The sequence below is a fragment of the Amborella trichopoda genome, chromosome 8 (genome assembly GCF_054954075.1).
Source record: "Amborella trichopoda isolate Santa Cruz 75 chromosome 8, AtrichopodaSantaCruz75HAP2 v2.0, whole genome shotgun sequence".
Classification (NCBI taxonomy): domain Eukaryota; kingdom Viridiplantae; phylum Streptophyta; class Magnoliopsida; order Amborellales; family Amborellaceae; genus Amborella; species Amborella trichopoda.
Window position 1 is genome coordinate 18,047,930 of NC_142343.1, and position 22,897 is coordinate 18,070,826.

Genomic DNA, 22,897 nt, shown 5'->3' on the forward strand with positions numbered 1-22,897 from the left:
TCCCTGCTTGGGTGTCGTTAAGGGGTGTAGCACATATCGAAACGCTTGTCTTGACAAGACGAACACGCTCACAAAATTTGAGCGTTATCTGACTCGGGATGGGTGAGATATGGGCCCTGAGAGTCACTGCCCGTAACTTTGAAAATAGTCACCTTTAATGGTGTTTTGATGCAGGGTGGCCACACGGGAATAGTGTGCGGCTCCTCCTGTTTCAATGTTTTGCTCATAACATTGTCTTGGAGTGTCCAATTAAGCTGAGACTTGACCCACTGGGTTTTCGACCATGCCAGATCCAATGGCAATGGTACCACAACAATTTGATGCATCAAAAATATAGTTCCAATTACAGGGTCTGTTTCAGGGTGCTAGAGGCCAATTTTTTTGCAATTGTTTTTTTGTGTTCACTGCCTTAGACATGTCGAAATACGACAAAACTTGGCAGGTGGCCTTTTAAAGTGCTTACAAAGATCTTGACTTGTTCTCGGGCTATTTTGAGACTGTGAAGAATTACACTGTTTTCTCAGGCTTATAGACCGACCAAGGTGCTGAAATTGGGTTCAAACAGGCGATAGCTTCCTGTGAAGTGCACAACAATTGCTTTTTTAGTAAATCATGCAGTGTTAATAAAGCACGATGTTAAGGCATAGACGACAGTAGGTTCATGAAGCATAGGCAGTAGCGACTCGCATTCGGGCCTCTTGCTTGACTCGCTCCGGTCTGGAATTATCGTTGTTTGGAGACGAGGACTGGAGTGTAATTTCGAGCTTTTGAAGGGTACTTTGTGTAATATTCACCTATAAAAAGGTGTAAAACCCCATTTTACTGTTTTGCCTTTGGTAAAATAGTGAAGAAAGTTTTAGAGAGAGAGAGAGAAAGTTCGGCAAGAGCTTCTGGTGAGAATTATAGTGCATAGAGACTTCACCAGCAACACTTCAGTGAGTTTGAGGGTATTCGCAGAGTACTTGCGAATATTTTCTGAAAGTGCCACAGCTTTTGGAGCAGGTAACAATGGTTTTGCGGGGATCTACCTAGACTTTTTCGATGAAGAACGGTAGGCATTGAAGCTTTTGTGAGAGAAATAGTAGTGCCATCAGGTTGTGACAATTTCGGATGTGCACATGGACTCTTTTGTGGATTTCAGCAGTTTTGCGATCTTTGGCAGGGAAGAAGAAGGCACAGCTTTTGGAGAGGGTAACAGTGGCTTTGCAGGGATCTACCTAGACTTTTCTGATGAAGAAAAATATCCATTGAAGCTTCTGAGAGAGAAACCGTGGTTCCATCAGGTTGCGACAATTTCCGGTGTGCACAGGGACTCTTTGGTGGACTTTTGATAGTTTTACAGTCACTGGCAGGGAAGAAGAAGGCACAGTAGTGGGCTCACTAGAAACATAGTGACCTTCCGACGAGTTCTTAGGGAATTGGAAAGGTGAGAAGAAGGGAGATCGAGGGGTCACAGGGAGATTTCAAGAGAGTTTCTGGTGGTTTCCCGGTAGGATCGGTTGCCGGTAAAGGGGAAAAAATTGGCTCAGACGGGGGTTCTCGGCAGATAGAGAAGAGTTTCCAGTGAAACCCGAATGCAAAGGAGGCGAATGGTCGTGAGAAGGTTGAACATCACTGAGAGGGGACGCTTGGGGAAACCGAAGAGGCAAGAGGGTTAATGCCCCCTGGGAATTGGGAACGATAGGAACTAGGGCCTCACAAAAGCATGTGTGGCATTAAGTCGCATGCAGCACTGCCTTCACACCGTGCTAAGCTGATCATGGTGATAGCCACATTCGGCAGTATGCCGCTCGTGGTAATGGTCACTCGCAGGGTTGGACCGCCCACGACGATGGTCACCCGTGGTGTTGAGCTGCACATGAAGATGACCATGGACGGTGGTGCCTTGTGGGGGTCAAGAGTGATGGAAAATGAGAAGGCCTGGCCATTATGGTCTGTTGAAAGTCAATTCCTCTAGCACAACAGTGAAGTCCATGTTGTTTTGAGGAAAGGCGTCCATCATAGGCCAGTTCCTTACCACGGAAGTAGACTCTATCAGGGTACTTCTTCCCTCTCCAGCCATGCCTCGTCAAATGAATTGAAGCTGATTCAGAAATGGTTGACCCTCCTCTGAAGCGAGAGCAATACTTTAGCCCGAAGAACCTCTTTTCTCCTGAATTGTTGATACTATATCTATAACCTCCCTGATATTGGGCTTTTGCAATAAAAGAAATGAATTTATTTTGAAGTGGGTTGCTATTTTTCTTTTCTATTTTCTTTTTTACTGCATGCACTACATTTTAAGAGCACATCAGGGATAGTACTTCTTTAAGTATCGCCCGTTGACAGGGGCATTGCCTCCTCTCCATCAGAGTTTTCCAGTATATAAGCCCCATTTGGTGTGACCTTTTTTACTGTGAAGGAACCTTCCCACTTGGGTTCAAACTTTCCTTTACGGCGTCCATGCATGACAATCGGTCTCTTGACTGCTAAGACAAATCCCCAGAAACAAACGAGCGAACCTTGACAGACTTATCAAAGGCTCTCTTCATCACCCCTGATTGAGTTCAAGGTTTTGCTGAGTCTCTAGCCTCTTTTCATGAAGAGCATCCAACTCCTGATAACAGAGCTTGACCCTCTCTTCTTTAGTCAATCCCTAATGTATAGCGAAACGAAGTGAAGGTATTTGAACTTTCAGGGATAAAACTGCCTCAACTCCATAAACCAAGGAATAGGACGTAGTGTTTGTAGCATTTCGAGTGGTGGTGCAATAGGCCCACAGAGCCTCAGGCAGCCTCTCATGCTTCGACTTTGAAACTGACTTCCGAAGAACCCCGCATAGTGTTTTATTGAACACCTCTGCTAAACCATTGGCTCGAGGGTGGTAGATGGTCAAGTACTTCCACTCAAAACATAACTGGTTAACTAGGTGATCAATGTGATGGCTTCTGAACTGAGGACCATTATCAGAGATTATTCAATCTGGAACCCTAAACCGGTATATGATGTGGTGACGCATGAAGTTAGCCACAGTGGTCCCTAGAACCTGTTTGAGAGGGACTGCTTCAGACCACTTGGAAAAGTAATCTGTCGCTGCTAGGATGAAGGCATGACACAAGGTAGAAGGAGAGTCGATGGGTCCTACAATGTCCATACCCCATTGGGAAAAGGGCCTTGATGCCACTGTAGGATGGAGAGGCTCTGGGGGATGATGAATGAGGTTTGAGTGCATTTGGCACACCTGGCATATTTTAGCATATTTTGGGCATCAGTCACCATTGAAGGCCAATAATAGCAGAGTCTGTGTATGCGCTCGTAAAGCTTAGGGCCGGATTGATGCAGCCCACAGATACCCGAGTGCACTTCTTCCAGTTATTTTATTTGCTTCTCGTGCATCGACACATTTGAGGAGAATTTCGTCAAACGAAGAAAGAGAACATCTTCATCAAGCAAGGTGTACTTGGTAGACATCCGCCGTATCCCGTTGCAGTCTGCCCGATCCTCAGGCTACCTTCCATGCTTTATGAAGTTCATGATAGGCTCCCTCCAGTCTTCCACTTGTTCGACCTCTACATATATCGGGTCGAAGAATTTTGACTCTTGCTTCTCAGCCTTGGATTCTTCACCTCGGGAAATTTCCTATTCAGCCTTAATGACATCCTTGGTTGCAAGGAGTGCTCCAAATAGATAAAGCGGGAATTCAGGGAAGACATCTCTCGTCATCTGCATCAACTTTGGTTCTCAAGTCAACATGTCTGCATGCTGTTACCCAGACAAGTGTGGGCCCTATTGAGGACTGTTGAATGGCCCCGAGCTTTGAGAGCGCATAGGCCTGTGAGTTTAGCTTTCTAAGGATATGACTTAGGGAAAAATCGTCGAACTGGGCCATAAAAGATTTGGCAGTGTCATGATAAGGCTTGAGAGTATCCCTCGTTACGTCATAAATCCCCTTAAGTTGTTGGATGACTAGCTCAGAGTCACCGAAGATGTTTAGCTGCTCCAGGTCTAGCTCCTTGGAGATCTCCAATCTAATTATGAGGGCTTGATATTTAGCCTCATTATGAGAAAATGCCTCTGCGATTGAGAAGGAGGTGTGAAAAGGGACAGCATCATCTTGAGAGGCTTGAGATAAACCTTCGAATGTAGGCCAGCTGCCCTTGGAGAGACCAAATCTTACACAAGGTTGTAGGCGGTGGCATGTCGTGGACCGCCTTAATTTTGACTGGCTCAATCTCCAGCCCACGATACCTCACGATGAACCCTAAGAAATTTCCTGAGCGTACACCGAAGGCGCATTTCAAGGGCTTCATCTTCAGTTGGTGATGTCACAGCCACTCAAATACCTTTTTAAGATCCTTCATGTGAGTGTCCTTTGTTTCAAACTTCACCACCAAGTCATCCACATAGCACTCGACCTCCTTGTGCATCATGTCCTTGAAGATGGTCTTCATGGCTCGTTATGTGGTACTAGCATTCTTTAACTCGAAAGGCATCACAGTGTAGCAAAAGACATCTTTTGGAGTCAAGAATGCAGTGGCCTCTTCATCCCTTGGTGCCATCTTGATCTGAATATAACCAGAATATCCATCCATGAAGGAGAAAATCTGACAATGAGCTGTGGAATCAACAAGCATCTCGATGAACGACAGGGGGAAGTCGTCCTTGGGGTAAGCAGTGTTCAAGTGGTGAAAGTCAATACAGACCCTGATTTGGCAATTTTTCTTCTTAACTAGGACAACATTTGCCATCCATCTTGAGTATTTGACTTCATGTATGAATCCAGCTTGCCTGAGCTTGTTCACCTCAGCATCAATCTGCATCTCGAGGTCGAGCCTAAACCTTCTTGATTTTTGCTTTATGGGTTTGATGAATGGATCAATGCCAAGATGATAAACAATGATTTAAGGGACTAAACTGAGCATCTCATGATAATGTCAGGCAAGGACGTCCTGGTTTTCTCGGAGGAGGGAAATATAACTTTCTTTCTCTTCTGGGGACATTTTTACCGAGATGAAAGTTGGCTTTAGGTTGGCCTCATCCCCTAAGTTTATCACTTCAAGCTCGTCAGCTCTGGCCTGACCACCTTCTTCCCACTCTTCTGAAGCTTCTTGCAACTCTTCGTCTGGGGATTCAGGATGCTTCTTGTCAATCTCGAGTGTAGAGACCCACGATCCTGACATTTTTGCTTCTAGGAGGGTCCCAATGTGGGAGAGGATTTTCGGTCCCTGACTAGACCAGGGAATGAAAGGGTCAACATCGAACGTGAAGTCCATGGCATCATGACTGAGGTCACTCAATATTTGCCCCGAGATGAGTGGTGCTTCATGAACTTGAACCATGTGATAAGCATCTTGGGAATAGGAGTTCGAAGATGGCTCGAACTTGGCTTGAGTTGTCAAGGCATCGACGACGGTTAAGAATCTAGCCGCCTGGGCCAACATCTTTCTTTGGCGCTTCTGATGCGACCTGCTGATGTTGGTTCCTTCAAGCTCTCTGTTTGGAGCGTCGAAGCCTGGGCACTGTTGAGTTGCACCTGTGAAAGAGATAGAAGAAGGAGGAGGAGAAGAAGAAGAAATGGAGTTAGAGTGTTTTGAGCTACTTTTTATGTCATTGCCGAAATTAGACATGTGTAGGTAGGTCTTGCCTCGGCTCTGACCGTTGGAGGGTGCTTTTAACATTGTCACTTGTGTTGGATGAGTCCCGAGAAGTTGATGACTCAGGGATGTCCATCTGATTGGACGAAGGGATAAGGCGAGTTGCGTCTGGGATGATATCATATAAGGTCGATAGTGGGGGAAGGGGCTTGAGAAATTCTTCCTTGACTGGTGTCTAAGGAATATGATTCCTTCGACGAGTTAACCTGGATGCTTATCTCCTTTTGGATCCCTTAGGAGGTGTTTGGTCTGTCCTATCAAGCTAATGAGTAGCCCCAGTTTGGTGGACTGCCCCACGCTTCAGGGATTTGAGCCTACTTCATTCATGGTAGACTTCCCGAGGCTGAGAAGTCGAGGGCTCTGAAGGGTCTAGTGTAGGCTCGTAAGGGACTTGTAGTGGGATTTCCTCTTGAATGGGAGTGACAGCTTGGAAGTGTTCTAGGAGAATAGTGTAAACAATGTGGCTCTTCTGTACTTTCTACGTGACTATAGCTTCGAACCCAGAGCATTCCTTCAGCTCATGGCCCCACACCTAGTGATATGGGCACTAGAGATTTTCCATACCCTGAGGAAGATGCCTAGGTTGCCTGGCGGGCTTGGGCGTGACAAGACCCTATTAGAGCATCGCCTCAACGAGGGCCTGCAGAGGATCTAGCTCAGCACTTCCCTAGAGGGACTTGAGAGTGTCCTTGTAGGTTAGCATGAACTTCTTGGTGCTGCTGCGTCCTCTTTGCCAAGAGCTCGTGGAAGCCAATGCATTCGCTCAGGTCATGGCCTCGTATCAGATGATAAGGACATTAGAGGTTCCTAGTTCTTGGAGGCAAGAATGTGGGCTTCCTTGTCGACTTTGAGTGGTGAGACCTTCTTCGAGCATTAGGGGGAATAGTGCATGGAGGACAGTGGGTGCCTCGTCATCCTCCTGGATTGTCACTATGTGGGAAGCCTCAGTTGGCCTGAATGTTTTCTTTAGCTCCTCGAGCTTTATCAGACCCTTGTTAATAAGGGCTTGGATAATGTCTTTGAGCGTATAGAATTCTTGAGTGGTGTAGCTCTCCGGTGATATGTGTCGTATCTCTCATGTGTCTCCTGTCCAACCTGCTTTGGGGATTTGGCCTCAAGCAGCTAGATCATGTTTTGCTCTAGTAATAACCGAAGCAGCGTAGGAACCCTCTCCTTCTCTAAGGGGTACACCTTGTTCTAGTGCTAGATCCAGTGGTCACTTCGATTTATATTTTTAGGGGTGGGACCTTGTTATAGGACTGTTGTGCTGTCTATGCCTTGGCTGTGACTACCCCTTTTGAGAGGTCCAAGGATTGAGGGGTGGCTTTCTTGGTGTCAGCCACTGTGACAGCTGCACTAATCACCCCTTTTTGCTGGCTACTCCGATTATTAGAGCGAGAATTGCCATTGCCCCGACCGTTTCCCCAGCTAGAGGCCTGTTGGTGAGATCCACCATGGTGCGTAGACAGACCTTCTATACGAACCGCTTTAGAGATGAGCTCTAACATGGAGGGTGGATTGGAGGCCTCAACATGCAGGCCAATCTCGGGCAGCATATTTTGTATGTAGGTCTGAATTACTTCCCTTTCAGTCATGGGAGTGACATGATAAGTTGCCAACTCTATTCATCAGGTGATGAACTCATCAAATGGCTCACCAGGCTCTTGGGTCAGAGTGAGGAGCTCGATGGTTTCCATATTTCTCTAAACTTCATAGAAGCGTTGGGAAAACAATTGCTCCATTTCCTGCATTGTGTGCACCGAGCTTGGAGATAGTCGAGCATACCACTGGAAGGCTGGCCCTTCGAGGGTCTCGACGAACTGACAGAGGAGGAGTCGCCCGTCAGTTGCCGTCTCTCAACAAGCTGCTTGGAAGTGAGCGGTATGCTGGTGCAGGGACGTAGTACCATTGAACAAGGGAAGCTTTCCTTTTTGATAGTTTGGGGGAAGTGACACCAGGTCGATATACGAGGGGTACGACTTTTGGTAAAGCGGTGCCCCTTACATGCCCAGGATCTTACTCTTGAGACCGTGGGTCAGCATGGCATCTACATCAGCTTGTAAAACCATATGGGGAGTAGAATTGTCATTAGAGGCCCGTGGGGGAGTTTGCTTGGGAGTTGTGTCCTCTCCAGGCTGGCAGTTGGCCTCATGGTGAGGAGGAGAAGCAGAGGGCTGGAGGCCTCCAAGTGATCCATCTTTTCTAGAATGGACTGTATCATCACCTCGAACATGTTCATCTGCTCTTCTTGGGCATCACTCGACTCGTTGATCACCATGACGCTGTTCATTTCTTCTGAAGGGTTAGAGCTAGGTGGAGTAGTGGACTGTTGGGGTTAGCGAGTCATACATGGCAAGTTAGTCTATAAGGGCTCAGTATGCCTCGACTGGACTCGAGTCTTGTACAACGACCGTGTGAGGATTGGTTCTTGACAGTCTTGGGACCGTGACCTCTTGGCAGCTCGATCTTTTCTTATGATGGCAACCACCAAGCATTCTTGGACAACTTGCTCAGGTTTTGGAATCCGGAGAGGGGAGAAGGGATTGTGAGGCAGGAGGTCATCCAGAATGGCAACCTCAACTGCCTTAGGGGCTTCTTTAGTCAGGAACTGTAGGCCTCTCTTCTGCTTGATCTTGAGGCTGCAATAGAATTTGTCTCATAATTGAGCCTGAGATTCGGACTGCCCCATCTTTCTTGAGCTTGTGAGGCCTGTGTCCATCAGCTGGAGTAGAGAGTGAGGTCCAAGGATCGAGGGCAATTTGGGTTGCTACCTTATATTCAGTAGGCTTCTATCTGCCATCAAGCCTTTGCCCCAAATTCCCTTGTGAGGTCTGGGTGCATGGCTGACCTGAGGTGGCTAACTCAAGATGGTACTCTTAGGGAAAACCTTTGAGTACCAGGTCTCGAGGTGTTTTCCTAGAAAACGAAGGGTGGTGGATGAACGAACTAGCTCGCGACTGCACCTGAGTCGAGATTGGGGAGGAACCTGTAAAGCTGGTGGATGTGCACTTTTCGAAGCAGCCCTTCTGGTGACTTGGGGGTCAGCCTGGGCTCGGTCAGCTGGTTCAACCTTAAGAGGCTAAGACCTACAAGCTCGTGTCTGTGAGGGACAGGGTAGGACCTTATCTCTCACAGGGTGAAGCCGTGTGTGTTGAGAGGTAGGACGAAGTGGTCGACCCCTATGTGCTCGAGTTGGCGGAGAACTGGCGCTGCCCTGAGCTGTTGGATGTAGATGCATGGCGCGTGTAGGGTTTGGCCTTAGAAGGCCTCTCCTCGGACACGAGCTTAAGGTAGCATGAAAGTTTCCCCAAAGTGTGGCTCGAGTGGACGGACCACGAGCCTTTAAGTGTGTGCAAGAGGTGGAGATCCCAATATCTCATCCTCAGTGTGTCAAGCCTCTAAGGATAGAAGTTCGGGGCGGTGAAGGAGTATGGGGGGTGGCCTTGTGGTGACCTTCAGGAGTGATGGCAACCTGCTTGCCTTTCGCAAAAGCGGATAGGGCAGCCTTTCGAGGTACCTTAGCAATGTGACTGGCAAGGGACTTGCCTGTAGCAGGGTGCATGCTGTGGGTGGTAGTAAACGTGCTACAAATGCGAAGGGCCTTGGTGGAGGGTCCACCAAGACTAAAAAGTGGGGAGTTAGGTACCTTTAGGTCCCTTTTCACACCAATCAAGGAAAGAACCTAGGAGCCGGACTGTGAATTTTGACTCAAAAGGAGTGTAGGGAATGAGACTTGAGAAGCTCACTTCTCTAGGATGGTCACGAGTGTGAGGATGAGAAAATCCCCAACTCGTATGAATGGGTTGAATAACCCAGATTCCATGGAATGCAGTGCAGAAAATAAAAGGTGATGCTGATCAAGCAAGAGCGAACTGACAAAGGGGTAGCAAGTCCCTAGTGGAGTTGCCAAACTGGTCGGATGCCTCGATCTTGCCTCCCCGGATCTATATGATTGGTGACCCATGTCTCGGGTTCAGAAGACCCAGGACCTTAGACCACTATCTCAAGAACCTTGTTTACAGAACGAGGAAAGGGGCCTAACTGGTGTGAGAGGAATTTAAAACGTGAGGTGGGGACCAACTTCACCTGGGTCCATGATGTAATTGAGATGACTCGTGCGAGCACCCTCCCCAATTGCTTCAACTGGTTCTGACTCACCTCCCTTGACCTGCAATCTCCTTGTTTACTGCATAGCACTAACATGGTTAATTTGCAAGACAAGTGGGCCGAAGGACCCACCCTTGTCTTAGAACGATGCACATTCATATGGCAGAGAAGCTGAGAAATTAAGGTGATGAATAAGAAGAGAATAGAGAAGAGGACTGGACAAGGGGACGAGACTAGCATGATAGCTGGACAAGTACAGTGACTGACTTGAAGTGGTAGCAAGACGAGCAAGGTAACTCAGTTCGGCCCAACGATATTCCTACTCGAAACCAAGGCCAATATGACCGTTCTAATATGGTGTGGTAGTAAGATGGACATGACACTCTAGACCAGCACGACCACAATACTGCTCGACAGCCAGACCGCTATAACAGTACTAGGCTGAGTCTATCCTTTAGTCAAGCAAGAAGAGAAGAGAGCGAAGAGAAGACGCAAGACAGTAAAGGAGGAAGGTCCCAACAGTGTTCGGTACAGAGTGCACGAAAGAAGCCTGTGGATGGCATTACGCATCGCAGTGACCCTTCGTGGGCAGCTATAGGCATCGCCGTCTGTGATAGGAAAAGGGCACAAGGGAAGCCTGCGAATGGCGTTATGCATCGTCGCGACCCTTCGTGCGTGGTGATTGGCATCGTTGTCTGCAATAGGCGCAGGGTTCAAGAGAAGCCTGCGGACGATGTTACGCATCGCTGCGAACCTTCACGGGCGGCAATAGGCATCGCCGTCTACGATAAGGGCAGGGCGCAAGAGAAGCCTATGGATGACGTTATGCATCGTCGCGACCCTTCGCAGGCGGCTATGGGCATCACCGTTTATGATGGATGCGAGGCAAGGGTAAGGCCCTACCCGACGGTGATAAGCATGGCCGTCTGCGACCCATAAGAGGAAGAAAGATAGTCTGTGGTCGGTGATACACATCGTCGTGCGTGAACCATGTTGAAGAAAAGAATCAAACGAAGAGAGAGAGAGCAGCTTGCGCATGATGCTGCCATCGCCATGCGTAACCTGTGAAGTCACAAGAGGAGGAAGAAAGAAAGAGGCATGCACGACACTGCCACTATCGTGCATGGCCTCTGAGAAAGACTCAGTAGAGAAGACAAAGAAGAAAGAGAAGAAGAGAGAGAAGAGGGGAAAAAAAAACCAGATAAAGAAGAAGGGAAGAGAGAGAAAATACCTTGAAGGTAGGAGGGGTACTGCTGTAAACTTTCTCTCTCCTCTCTCTCTTTTCAAGATGCACTCACGAATTCAAGGAAGAATCTCAAATTTTATTACTCAATGTAGTGAATGAAAGGGAGGCCCTTTACAACAATTTTTTCAGCCTCTTCTCAATGAGTGGTAGCATCTATTTGCACACTAGGGGTAAAACATGGGTGAATCACCCAAAACTAACCCTAATTGATGATAATTAATGTTTATTAAAATTACAAAAAATAAGAAATAGGGTACAAAATGACTTATTTGCCCCTGCCTAACAATTGTAAAAATTTCAAAACAGTCCATATTGTTACCCTAGAACGTGTGTGATCTTCCATAGAAGACTGAGGTTGCTCAAGTACCTGTTTGTCTGAAAGATGACTGTTTTCTTGTAGAGCTCGGTATGGCGATCGATTTGATACCAACTTCGAGCTTCGGATCGTGTTTTTAAGCCACGATCATGTGACTTGAAATTTGGATGAATCTTGAAAACTTCGGATCGATAGTGTGCTCATTTCTTGATGTTTTTCCATGATTTCATCACTAGATCACCCTGAGCATGCCGTCACGACCGCGTGGCAACAAATGCAGCTCGATTTCGTTCTCGGATGAAGATTTCACAACTTTGGACTTTTGGTTAGAATCTGGAATTCCAGTGCCAGAATTTATAGTCACTTTATTGGCTTCATGTGTAAAATCCAACCGTTCATCATGTACGGGGTTTGGATCAGAGATAGCCTTGAACCTTATGCACGTGATGAAACTAGTCTCATGTCAATCCAATACCTGAGCGCTGTGATTGAGCCACTCAAGCGAGGCGTGTCACTGCTGATTTTCTTTCAACTTTCTTCATGGATCAACAATTTCTCTCTAGCTTTTCTTCCTGCTCGAGCGTCATCACGGGGCATGCTACATATCGAAATGCTCGTCTTGACGAGAAGAAAAAGTTAACAAAATTTGAGCACGATCTGACTCAGGACGAATGAGATATGGAGCCCGAAAGTTACTAATTGTGACTATCCATAATGGAGATTACTTGCAGGGTGGCCGCACGGGAATAGTGCGCTGCTCCTCTGGTTTTGACGTTTTACCCATAACTTCTTCTTCGTGTGTCCGTTTGGGCTGAAATTTGACCCCTTGGGATTTTCAACTGTGCTGGATCCAATGGTGGTAGTCCCACAGCCATTTGATGCTTCGAGACTAGGGTTCCAGTTATAGGGGTCCGTTTCAAAATGCTAGAGGCCAAAATTGTTTCTTTGTATGCACTGCCTTAGACACGTCTGATTGTGACAAAACTTGGCAAGTGGCCATTTGAAGTTCTTAAGAAGATTTTGACCAGTTCTGGGGCCATGCCGAGACTGTCAAAATTTCCTCTGTTTGTCAGACTTTATTGATCGACTTCTCTCTTTTATTCAGCATCGGGGACCCATGGTGCTGAAAAATATCTTCAAACATGGTACCCTTAGGCTTTATAAGTAAATTTCTATCTCCTCAGTTCTTTCTCCCTCTTCTTCTTTCCTTTCTCTCCTTCTTTTCTTTCTCTCCTTCTTCTTTCCTTTCTCTCTCTTCTTCCTTCCTTTCTCTCTCTCTTCTTCCTTCCTTTCTCTCTATCTTTTATCCCGCACAGCAGTGCACACTGTCAAGCGTGGCCTTCTCTCTTCTCTTTCTTCTATTCCACACGGTAGTGCACACTGTTGAGCGTAAACTTCTCTCTCTTCTCTTTCTTCTGTTCTATACGATAATGCTCACTACCGAGCATGACCTTCTCTCTCTTCTTTCTTTCTTTTGTTCTGCACGGCAGTGCATACTACCGAGTGCAACCTCATCTCTCTTCCCTCTCCTCTCATTCTTCTATTCTACACGACAGTGCACACCTCCAAGCGTGACCTTCTCTCTCTTCCCTCTACTCTCTTTCTTCTATTTCGCACGGCAGTACGCACTGTCGAGCGCGACCATCTTTCTCTTCTCTCTTCTCTCTATCTCGAACGACAGTGAGCACTGTCGAGCTTGACCTTCACTCTCTTCTCTCTGTCTCGCATGACAGTGAGCACTACCGAGCGTGACCCTTCTCTCTCTTACCTCACTTCTCTCCCCCTTCATGTCCTCAACGGCAGCACACACTAGCAAGCATGACACTTTTTTCTGTCTCTTTCCTCTCTGTCTTGCACGACAGTGCATACTGCCAAGCATGACCTCTTTTTTTTTTCTCCTCTCTCTCTCCTTTGCTTGCTTGATCAGATGTTAGGCTGAGCCTTGTGCTGTCATGCCAGTCTTGTGGCCAAGTAGTCTAGCCATCGCGTCAGTCTAATTACCGTGCCCATCTAGCTACAGCGTCAGACCAGTCATTGCGCCAAACAGCCACCGTGCCAGTCTTGTCATCGAGCAATCTAGCCATCATGCCGGTTCAGTTACTGTACCCATCTAACTGCCGCGTCAAACTAGCCTGGTTAGGTGCCTCGATCTCGCCCTCCAGATCTAGATGATCGAGTAGCACACATCTCGGGTTTCAGGGGAACCCGGGACTTGAGATCTTTCTCTCATGAATAAGGGCAGGTGTCCCAACCGATGAGAGAACAAGAACAAGGGCAGGTGTCCCAACCGATGAGAGAGGAATTTAAGGTGGGTTCGGGACTTACTCGGGCTGGCTCACGTGGACGCCTTCTTAGATCACGAAGAAGAAAGCCCCCCAGTCGTAGAACTGGTTTGAAATTGCCTCCCTTGACATGTATTATCATGTTTCTGCAATCACACACACATGGCAAATGTTATAAGATAAGTGGGTCAAGAGACCCCACCTTGCCTTTGAGGGAACGTACACAGGCGTGCACATTCAAAAAGAAGAAAAGAAGAATGAGAAAATTAAGATTGGGATGAGAAGAATTTGATCAAGAGGTGAGAGTGACTAAACTAGCAGGTAATTGACCTGGCGTGGTAGTAAAATGGGCTCGGTAACTCAGATCGGCTCAACAGAATTATTACTAGACGATAGTATCAATACTAACTAGCTTGACACGATAGCTTGTCTGTAGTGATAATAAAGCGAGCACATTAACTCTGACTGACACAACGACACTACTGTTATACGACAGAATTACCATGAAATGCTAGTCTCAACCCCTCTTGATCAAACAAAAGAGTAGAAGAAAGAAAAGAGAATAAAAAGAGAAAGAAGAGCATAAAATAGGATAGAGGGGAAAGAAAGAGGAAGAGGAAGAAGAGAGGGGAAAAGCAAGGAGAAGAAGTAAGAAAGAGAAGGAAGAGGAAGAAAGGTGTAGACGGCGATGAGACATGAAGAGAGAAGACTTAGATGGTAATGGGCTTCTGCCGTCTGTGACAGAAGGGGAAGGAGTAAACACAGGTGATAATGTGTTTCTGCCGTCTGTGACAGAATGGAGAAGAGAGAGAAGACACAGGCGGTGTTGTGCTTCTGTCGACTGTGGAAGAAGAGAGAGAAGACATAGGTGGTGTTATGCTTCCACCTGCTGTACAATAAGAGAAAAGAGAGAGAAGACATAGGCGGTGCTGTGTTTCTATAGTCTGTGACCAAAAAGTGGGAAGAGAGAGAAGACATAGGTGGTGCTATGTTTCCGTCGTCTGTGACTGAAAAGAGAGAGAGAAGGAACACGGGCAGTAATAGGTTTCTACTGGTTGTGTTAGAAGATTAGGAAGAGAGAGAAACACAAGCAGCAATAGGCTTGCGTTGTCTGTGAACGAAAAGAAGAAAGTGAGAGAAAACACAGGCAGGATTAGGTTTGTGTCGTCTATGATTGAAAAGAAAGAGAGAAAACACAGGCAGCAATAGGTTTACTGATCGTGATAGAAGAGAAGACAGAGAGCGAAAACATAAGCGACGCTAGGCTTGCACCAGCTATGATAGAAGAGAGAAGGGAGAGAATTTTGATAGAGGCTGGACCCACCACTCGGGCCAAGGCCCGGCTCACTGTTCATGTCTCATGAGCAGTAAGGTATCACGCTAGACGATAGGTCTGCCATGCGTGAATGGAGAAAGAAAGAGGAGCAGGGAGAGAGAAACATGATAGATTAGAGGAGGAAGAGAGCGAAAGAGATAAAGATGAAAGCAGGAAAGAGAAAGGGAGAGATGAGAGAATAAAAGAGAGAGAAAGAGAGAGATAGAGATGAGAAAAGAGGAGAGATAAAGAGGGAGAGAGATGAGAGGAAAAGAGAGATAAAGATAAGAAAAGAGGAGAGAGAAAATTACGTTACTGATAAATATCAACCCTTTTCTTCTCTCTCCTCTCTCTCTCTCTCTCTCTTCAAGAAGCACCCATGAACTCAAGCAAGAATTGAAGTCTTTATTGAATATTGAAGAATGAGTCGAAAACCTTTTTACAACTAGGCTTTGCATGTTTATATAGAATTGGGTCCAAACATGGGTGGATGCTCAAAAACTCCCTAAAATTGAAGATAATTACAATTTAATTAAATTAAAGGAAATTCTAATAATGGGTGTAAAAGGACTGTTTTGCCTTGCCTAACAATGTCTGGAATTCCAAAGTAGTCCTTACTACTGCTCGAGAACTTGCGTGATCTTCCATGACTGATCCGGGGTTGCTCTGATGCTCATTTGATCGAAAGATGATTGTTTTCTTATAAGGCTCGGCATGGCGATTGATTTGATGCCAACTTCGAGTTATGAATCATGGTTTTAAGCCATGATCATGAGACTTGAATTTTGGATGAATCTTAAGAACTTCATATCAATAGTGTGCTCGTTCCTTGATGTTCTTCCATGATTTCTTTGTTGTAGTGCACTGAGCATGCCGTCACGATCACATTGCAACAAACATAGCTCGATTTCATGTCTGGACAAAGATTTCGTCATCTTGGGTTTTTTGCCGAAATCTTGAAATTCGATGATCGAAATTTTCAGCAGCTTCATCGCCTTTGTGTGTGAAATCCAACCGTTCATCGTATGCAGGGTTCGGACCTTGGACCTTATGCACATAATGAAATTGGTTTCACTTTGATACGATTTGCAACTGTTGTGATTTGGCCGCTCAAGTGAGGTGTATCGCTGCTGATGTTTTCTGCAATTTTCTTCAAGAATCAGCAACTTCTCTCTAGTTTTTCTCCCTACTCGGGCATCGTCAAGGGGCGTACCCCATATCAAAACGCTCGTCTTTATGAGACGAATACGATCACAAAATTTGAGCGTGATCCGACTACGATCGAGTGAGATATATGCCCCAAAATTCACTACCCGTGACTGTGAAAATAACCACCTTTAATGGTGTTTTGGTGCAGGGTGGCCACACGGGAATAGTAGTGACCTACCCCTTTTTGGTATTTTACCTATAACTTTGACTTAGAGTGCTCGATTAAGCCAAAAATTGACCCATAGTAGTTTTCGACCATTCCAGATCTAATGGCAGTGGTCACATAACCGTTTAGTACACCGAAAATATAGTTCTAATTACAGGGTCCATTTTAGGGTGCTAGAGGCTAATTTTGCTGAAATTGTTTCTTTGTGTTCACTGCCTTAGATATGTCTAATTGTGATGAAACTTGGTAGGTGGCCTTTTGAAGTGCTTATGAAGATCTTGATCATTTCTAGGGCAATTTTGAGACTATCAAAATTTCCACTGTATGTTGAGGCTTTATTGACCTGCTTCCTCTTTATTCCGCATCAGGGTCCAAGGTGTTGAAAAATGTGTTCAAACAACTTGCCCCGCTGAATGTTGTGCTTTGAGAGAAATGAGCAAGGAAACATTCGAAAAATTTCCTTCGACTTTATTACTTTTTTCTTCCTACCCACAAGACCACGTGAACTTCGAGGAGATTCACGCAATGCTGCAACTAGGATGTTCAGACGTTTGGATGCAATGTACATATCGATCCGTGGAGACTTTATGAGGAGAAGAGACTTTTTTTAGGGATCTTGTCAAAGTGCTCACCCTCGTGTTGACTGTTTTTTATTCCGAAGCTGAGGATTTTGTATGGACCTTGTTAGTCAGAATCAGGTCCGTCTGGTAATCGAGTGCCGTGCTGAAGGGAATTTTTCCCATTTGGTCTGGGTTTGTTTGTTTTTTGTTGGCGTTGTTTGCTGCTACACCAGGTTTTCTTTTGACAATCAAGATACCTTTGTGGGACCCATCTGTAGGGTCCAGTCGGGGGCATTTGCTAGCCTGTCCTGAAAGTCTAGGCCTATCGGCTAGAGGGAATTGTAGCGAGGTGAATTGAACTCTCTGGAAGGTTCCCCCAAGCTTTGTCAGTTTCTTACCTTTGTAGTGGTCTTTAGCATTTTTGAAATGTGTTTGTGACCTCGTGGGAATAGTGTTCTTCCTCGTGAGACTTGTCTTGCCTTCTTAGCGAGTCTTCTGTCTTTCTAGTCCTTTTTACAAATAAACTCATACTATCAGAATCTTTTCCTAAATCTCTTATTTTTTTATCCAGGTATTGTGACACCAGGGATTTTTCTCTTTGAGCGTGGGCTGAGGCCGCCTATTGTAGCGAGTGCTGCATCAACCTGTTTATTGGTTCAAGCGTCCTTTGTGGATTTTCACTTGAACTTGGGATGCAGCGCCATAGAAACGGTTTTCAACAACTTCCTTTTATTTGGGGCTCTTTGACCCATGACCTCTCAGCCATCGTCCACCCTTATCCTTCCATTTTTACTCACGGTACCCTTTCAGGGGGTTTTCACCATGCTCGATTTTTATTTTCACAGAACTCTTTTGCTCATGGTTTCGTGACCATGCCCGCCCGTCATTTTTACTCATGACATTCCCGACCAGGTATACACCATGCCTGTTATTATTTTTATTTTTGTTTTTTTTGTGAAGGCGTGTTTAAGGTCATGCCTTTGGGAGCTGCGCGAAACTTTTTAACGTCATGAGGTCAGGAATTGCACTACAGTTTATGGTCATACAGTTAGACCGTAATGGAGATAGATGGCAGTCTGTTGAGGCCATGAAGTGAGTATGGTGATGGTTTTAGCTCACTTTGGGGAGATGGCATGAGGCTACCTATGAAAGATGGATGATGTATGAAAGGTGAGTGAAAATGGTGACCCACTAGCTTACGACGAGTATGGGTGGCAGAATGGTTCGCCGTTTTGTGAGCATAGGTGAGACTCACTGGGGAATGATGAAGGATGATAAAATGGAGGTAATGAAGGTGGTGTGCACACACGAACGGGTCGGTTAGGGAAGACGTGTGTGAAAATACATGTAACAGGTGTGTGCGCATATGTGGGGGCATGTTTAAGGTCATACCTCCAAGATCTGTGCAATGCAGTTTAACGTCATGCGGCCAGGACGTGCACTATGGTTTAAGGTCATACAACTGGACCGTGGTTATGCAGTTCAGAGTCATGCAACTAGGACCCTGAAGTTTAAGGTCGTGTAACTAGACCTCTGCTTTACTTTAAGGTTGTATAGCTTGGACCAGGGTGTTGAGCCTTTTATCGTAATGTAGTCAAGACATGCACTATGGTTTAAGGTCATATAGTACCTTTGTGCAGTTTAGGGTCGTGTAGCTAGACCTCCGCTACAGTTTAAGGTCATATAGTTTGGACCATGCAGTTTAGAGTCGTGCACTTGGACCAAAGCTGTTCAATTGAAGGTCATGTAACACGGACCATAGTGTGGGTCGCCAAGTAAGTGAAGTTGTATGAGGATGGTTAGGTGCCTCAATCTTGCCCTCCAAATCCTGGAGGATCGGGTGGCACGCATCTCAGGTTTCGGGGGAGGCCCAGGATGTTTATGAGATCGCTCTCTCGTGAACCTCGTTCGAAAATGGGGGCAGTTATTATCAACCGGTGAGAGAGGAATTTTAAAGGTGGGTTCGAGTACTCGGGCTGACTCGAGTGGGCGCCCTCTTAGATCACGAAGAAAGCCCCCCAGTAATAAAACTGGTTTGAAATTGCCTGCCTTGGCTCATATTCTTCTTATTTTTTTCTTTTCCGTAATCACACACGTATATGACAAAGGTTATGGGACAGGTGGGTCAGACCTCACCCTTTTCCTCTCTGATGAACGTACACAAACATGCACATTCAAAAAGAAGAAAGAAAGATGGGGGGAGAGAAGAATTCAACCAAGAAAGAGGATCAGAGCAGTGACTAGGCTGGTTGATAATTGGCTTAACGTGGTAGCCAAACAGGCTCGATAACGAAGACCGACACACGGGATCACCACTAAACGTGATTACCAATATTGACTAGCTAAGTACGATGGCTGGTCTGTCAAGATAGTAAAGTGGGCCAAGTGATCCTGGTGCAACAATATTACGGCTAGATGACAGGCCTTCCATGAGACGCTAACCTCAATCCCTCTTGGTTGAACGCTTGACTAGCAGAGGAATGGTTGAAGAGAAGAAGGGAATAGACAGAAGGAGAGAGAAGAAGGAAGAGAGGAGGGAAAAGAAAGGATAGAAAATGCAGCCGGCGGTAGACATTAACGGTTATTTCAGGAGATGAGAGAGGGAGGAAGTTGTCGGCACTAAGTCTCATTAAATGACAGAAGAAGAGAGAGAACCAGTTGGCGTAAGGTCTCACTGACTGATAGAGGAAGAGAGAGAAAACCAGTCGATGCAGGGTCTCATCAACTCACAGAGAAAGAGAGAGAAAACCAGTCGGCGCTAGGTCTCGTTGACTGACAGAGGAAGAGGGAGAAACCCAGTCGGTGCTAAGTCTCGTCGACTGACAGAGGAAGAGAGAGAAGAACAGTGGGTGCTAGGTCTCATCGATTGATAAAGGAAGAGAGAGAAATCGAGTCGGCGCTAAGTCTCATCGACTGACAGAGGGAGAGAAAAACCAGTCGACATTAGGTCTTGCTGACTAAAAGAGGAAGAGAGAGAAAGCTCAATCGGCATTAAGTGACATTGACTAACAGAGGGAGAGAGAGTAATCGACACGAGGTCTCACCAACTGACAAAGGAAGAGAGAGAAAGCTCAGTCGGTGCTTGATCTCACCGACTGACAAAGAGAGAGAGACGAGACCAACCGGCGCTAAGCCTCGTCAGTTGCATCAAAAGGGGACAAATGGACATAGAGAGGGAGGAGAAGATGGAGAAAGTGACAGAAAAGAGAGAGAGAGAGAGAGAGAGAGAGAGAGAAGAGAGAAAGAGAAAGAGAGAAGAGAGAAAGAGAGAAAGAGAGAGAAGAGAGAGAAAGAGAGAAAGAGAGAGAGAAGAGAGAAAGAGAGAGAAGAGAGAGAAAGAGAGAGAAAAGAAGGAGAGAAAGAGAGAGAGGAGAGAGAAGTTACCTGCCCAAAGGGGACCGACCCTTTTCTTCTCTCTCTCCAAGACGTACTCACAAGCTCAAGCACGGAATCGAAATTTTTATTCAATCTTCAAACAATCAACTGAAGGCCGAGGGGTCTGTTTATAATGACGCAATGTCCATTTAGGGGTCCGTTTACAATGAGGTAGTGCCTGTTTATATATAATTGTGCCCAAACATGGGTGGATTGATCAAAATTAGACCTAATTGCTGAAAATTAAGATTTAATTGAATTAAAAGAAATTCTAAAAATGGGTACAAAAAGACGGTTTTACCCCTGCTTAACAATGTGTGGAATTCCAGAACAGACCATGCTGCTGCCTGAGAACTTACATGATCTTCAGTGGCTGACCCGAGGTTGCTCTGATGCTCATTTGACCAAAAGATTATTGTTTTCTTATAGGGATCGACATGACAATCGTTTGATACCAACTTCGAGCCATGAATCATGTTTTTTAGCCATTATCACGAGACTTAAAATTTGTTTGAATCTTGGAAAATTCATATCAATAGTATGCTCGTTCCTTTATGTTTTTCTATAATTTCTTATCGTAGTGCACTAAGCATGTCATCACGATTGCGTCGTAACAAACGGGACGCGATTTGGAGCCCGAACAAAGATTTCACGACTTTTGATTTTTGGCCGAAATCTAGAATCCGACGGTCAGAATTTTAGTTACTTCGTCGGCTTTGTGCATGAAATTGGCCGTCCATCATGTACGAGATTCGGACCAATGATAGCCTTGGACATTACGCACACAATGGAATTGGTTTCGTGTCGATCCGTAGCTCGAGCGTCGTGATTTACTCCATCGAGCGAGGCATGTCGCTGCTGAATTTTTTACAATTTCTTAACAAATCGGCAACTTCTCTCTAGCATATTTCCCTGCTCGGACATCGTCTCGTGATGTGCCACATATCGAATTGTTCGTCTTGATGAGACGAATACTCTCACCAAATTTGAGAGCAATCCGACATAAAACGCGTGAGTTACGGGCCCCGAAAGTGACTGTCCGTGACTATAACAATAGCCACCTTTAATGGTGTTTTTGGTGTAGTGACGCCACACGGGAATAGTGTGCAGCCCCTCCTGTTTCAATTGTTTGCTCATATCTTTGTCCTGGAGTATCCGATTAAGCTGAAACTCAGTCCATAGAGGTCTTCAACCGTATCAAATCTAATGGTTGTTGTCCAATAATGACTTGAGACACCAAAATAGTAGTTCCATTTGTAGGGTCCGTTTCCGGTTGCCAGAGGCCATTTTTTCCTAAAACTGTTCCTTTGTGTTCACTGCCTTGGACATGTCAGAATACAACGAAAGTTGGCAGGTGGTCTTTTGAAGTGCTGATGATGAGAATGACCAATTTTGGTGCCATTCTGATACTGTCCAAAATTTTCACTGTTTTGTAGGCTTTATGGACCTGCTTCCTACCAGGGACCAAGGTGCTGAAAAATACGTTCAATCATCTTGCCCCACCTATTGTTGTTCTTCAAAAGAAGTGAGAAGGATAATCATTCAAAAATTTTCCTTTGGATTTTATGTTTTCCCTTCCTAGCCACAGGACCACATGAATGCCGAGGAGATTCATGTAATGGTGTAACTAAGCTGCTCAGACGTAGGGATGCATTGTTTGTGGGTCCGTTAGTGGAGAATTTAGGGGGAGAAGAGAATTTTTTCAGGGATCTTGTCGAAGTTCTCACCCTCGTGCGGACTGTTTGTGGTTCTGAATCTGAGGATTTTGTACGTACCTTGTTAGTCAGAATTGGGCCCATCTGGCAATTGAGTGCCATGGCGAAGGGCATTGTTCCCATTTGGTTTGGGTTAGTTGGTTTGCTTTGTTAGGCACTGTTTGCTACTACACCAGGTTTTCTTTTGACATTTAGAGTACCACTTTGGGTCTCGACTACCGGGTCTAGTCGGGTGCAGTGTTAGCCGGTCCTGAAGGTCTGGGCCTGTCGACTAGGCAAGTTGAAGTCTCTGGAAATTCTTCCCTTGCTTTTTCAGTTTCTTGCCTTTGTAATTTTTGTTTCTTAGAGTGTAATTGTGACTTCGTGAGAATAATGTTCTACCTCATGAGAGTTATCTTTCCATCTTGAGGAGCCTTCTGCCTTTCAAGTCCTTTTGCAGCAGGACTCAGACTGTCGTAATCTTTTCCTTGAAGCTCATGTCTTTGGGTTCCTGGTTTTGATGTCATTAGGGATTTTATTCTTTTGAGTGAGGATTGAAGTCGCTTATTGAGGCGAGTGCTGCATCAACCTGTTTATTGATCCAAGCATCCTTTGCGGATTTTCGCTTGGTCTTGGGAAGCAGCATCGTAGAGACGGTTTTCACAAACTTTTTTTCATGGGGTTCTTTTACCCATGACCTTCTGATCATGTCCACCCTTTTTTTTTTTTCATTCTTGCTCACGATGCCCTTTCGTGTTTCACCGTTCCCGATTTTTTATTCATGGAACTCTTTTACTCATGGTTTCGTGACCATGCCCGTCCATCATTTTTACTCATAGCATTCCCTTGTTCAGGAATACACTATGCCCGTTATTCTTTTCTCTTTTTCTTTCTGAAGGCGTGTTTAAGGTCACGCCTCCGGGACTTATGCGAAACAGTTTCACATCATGCAGCTTGGACTTGAACTATGGTTTAAGGTCATACAGCTGGACCA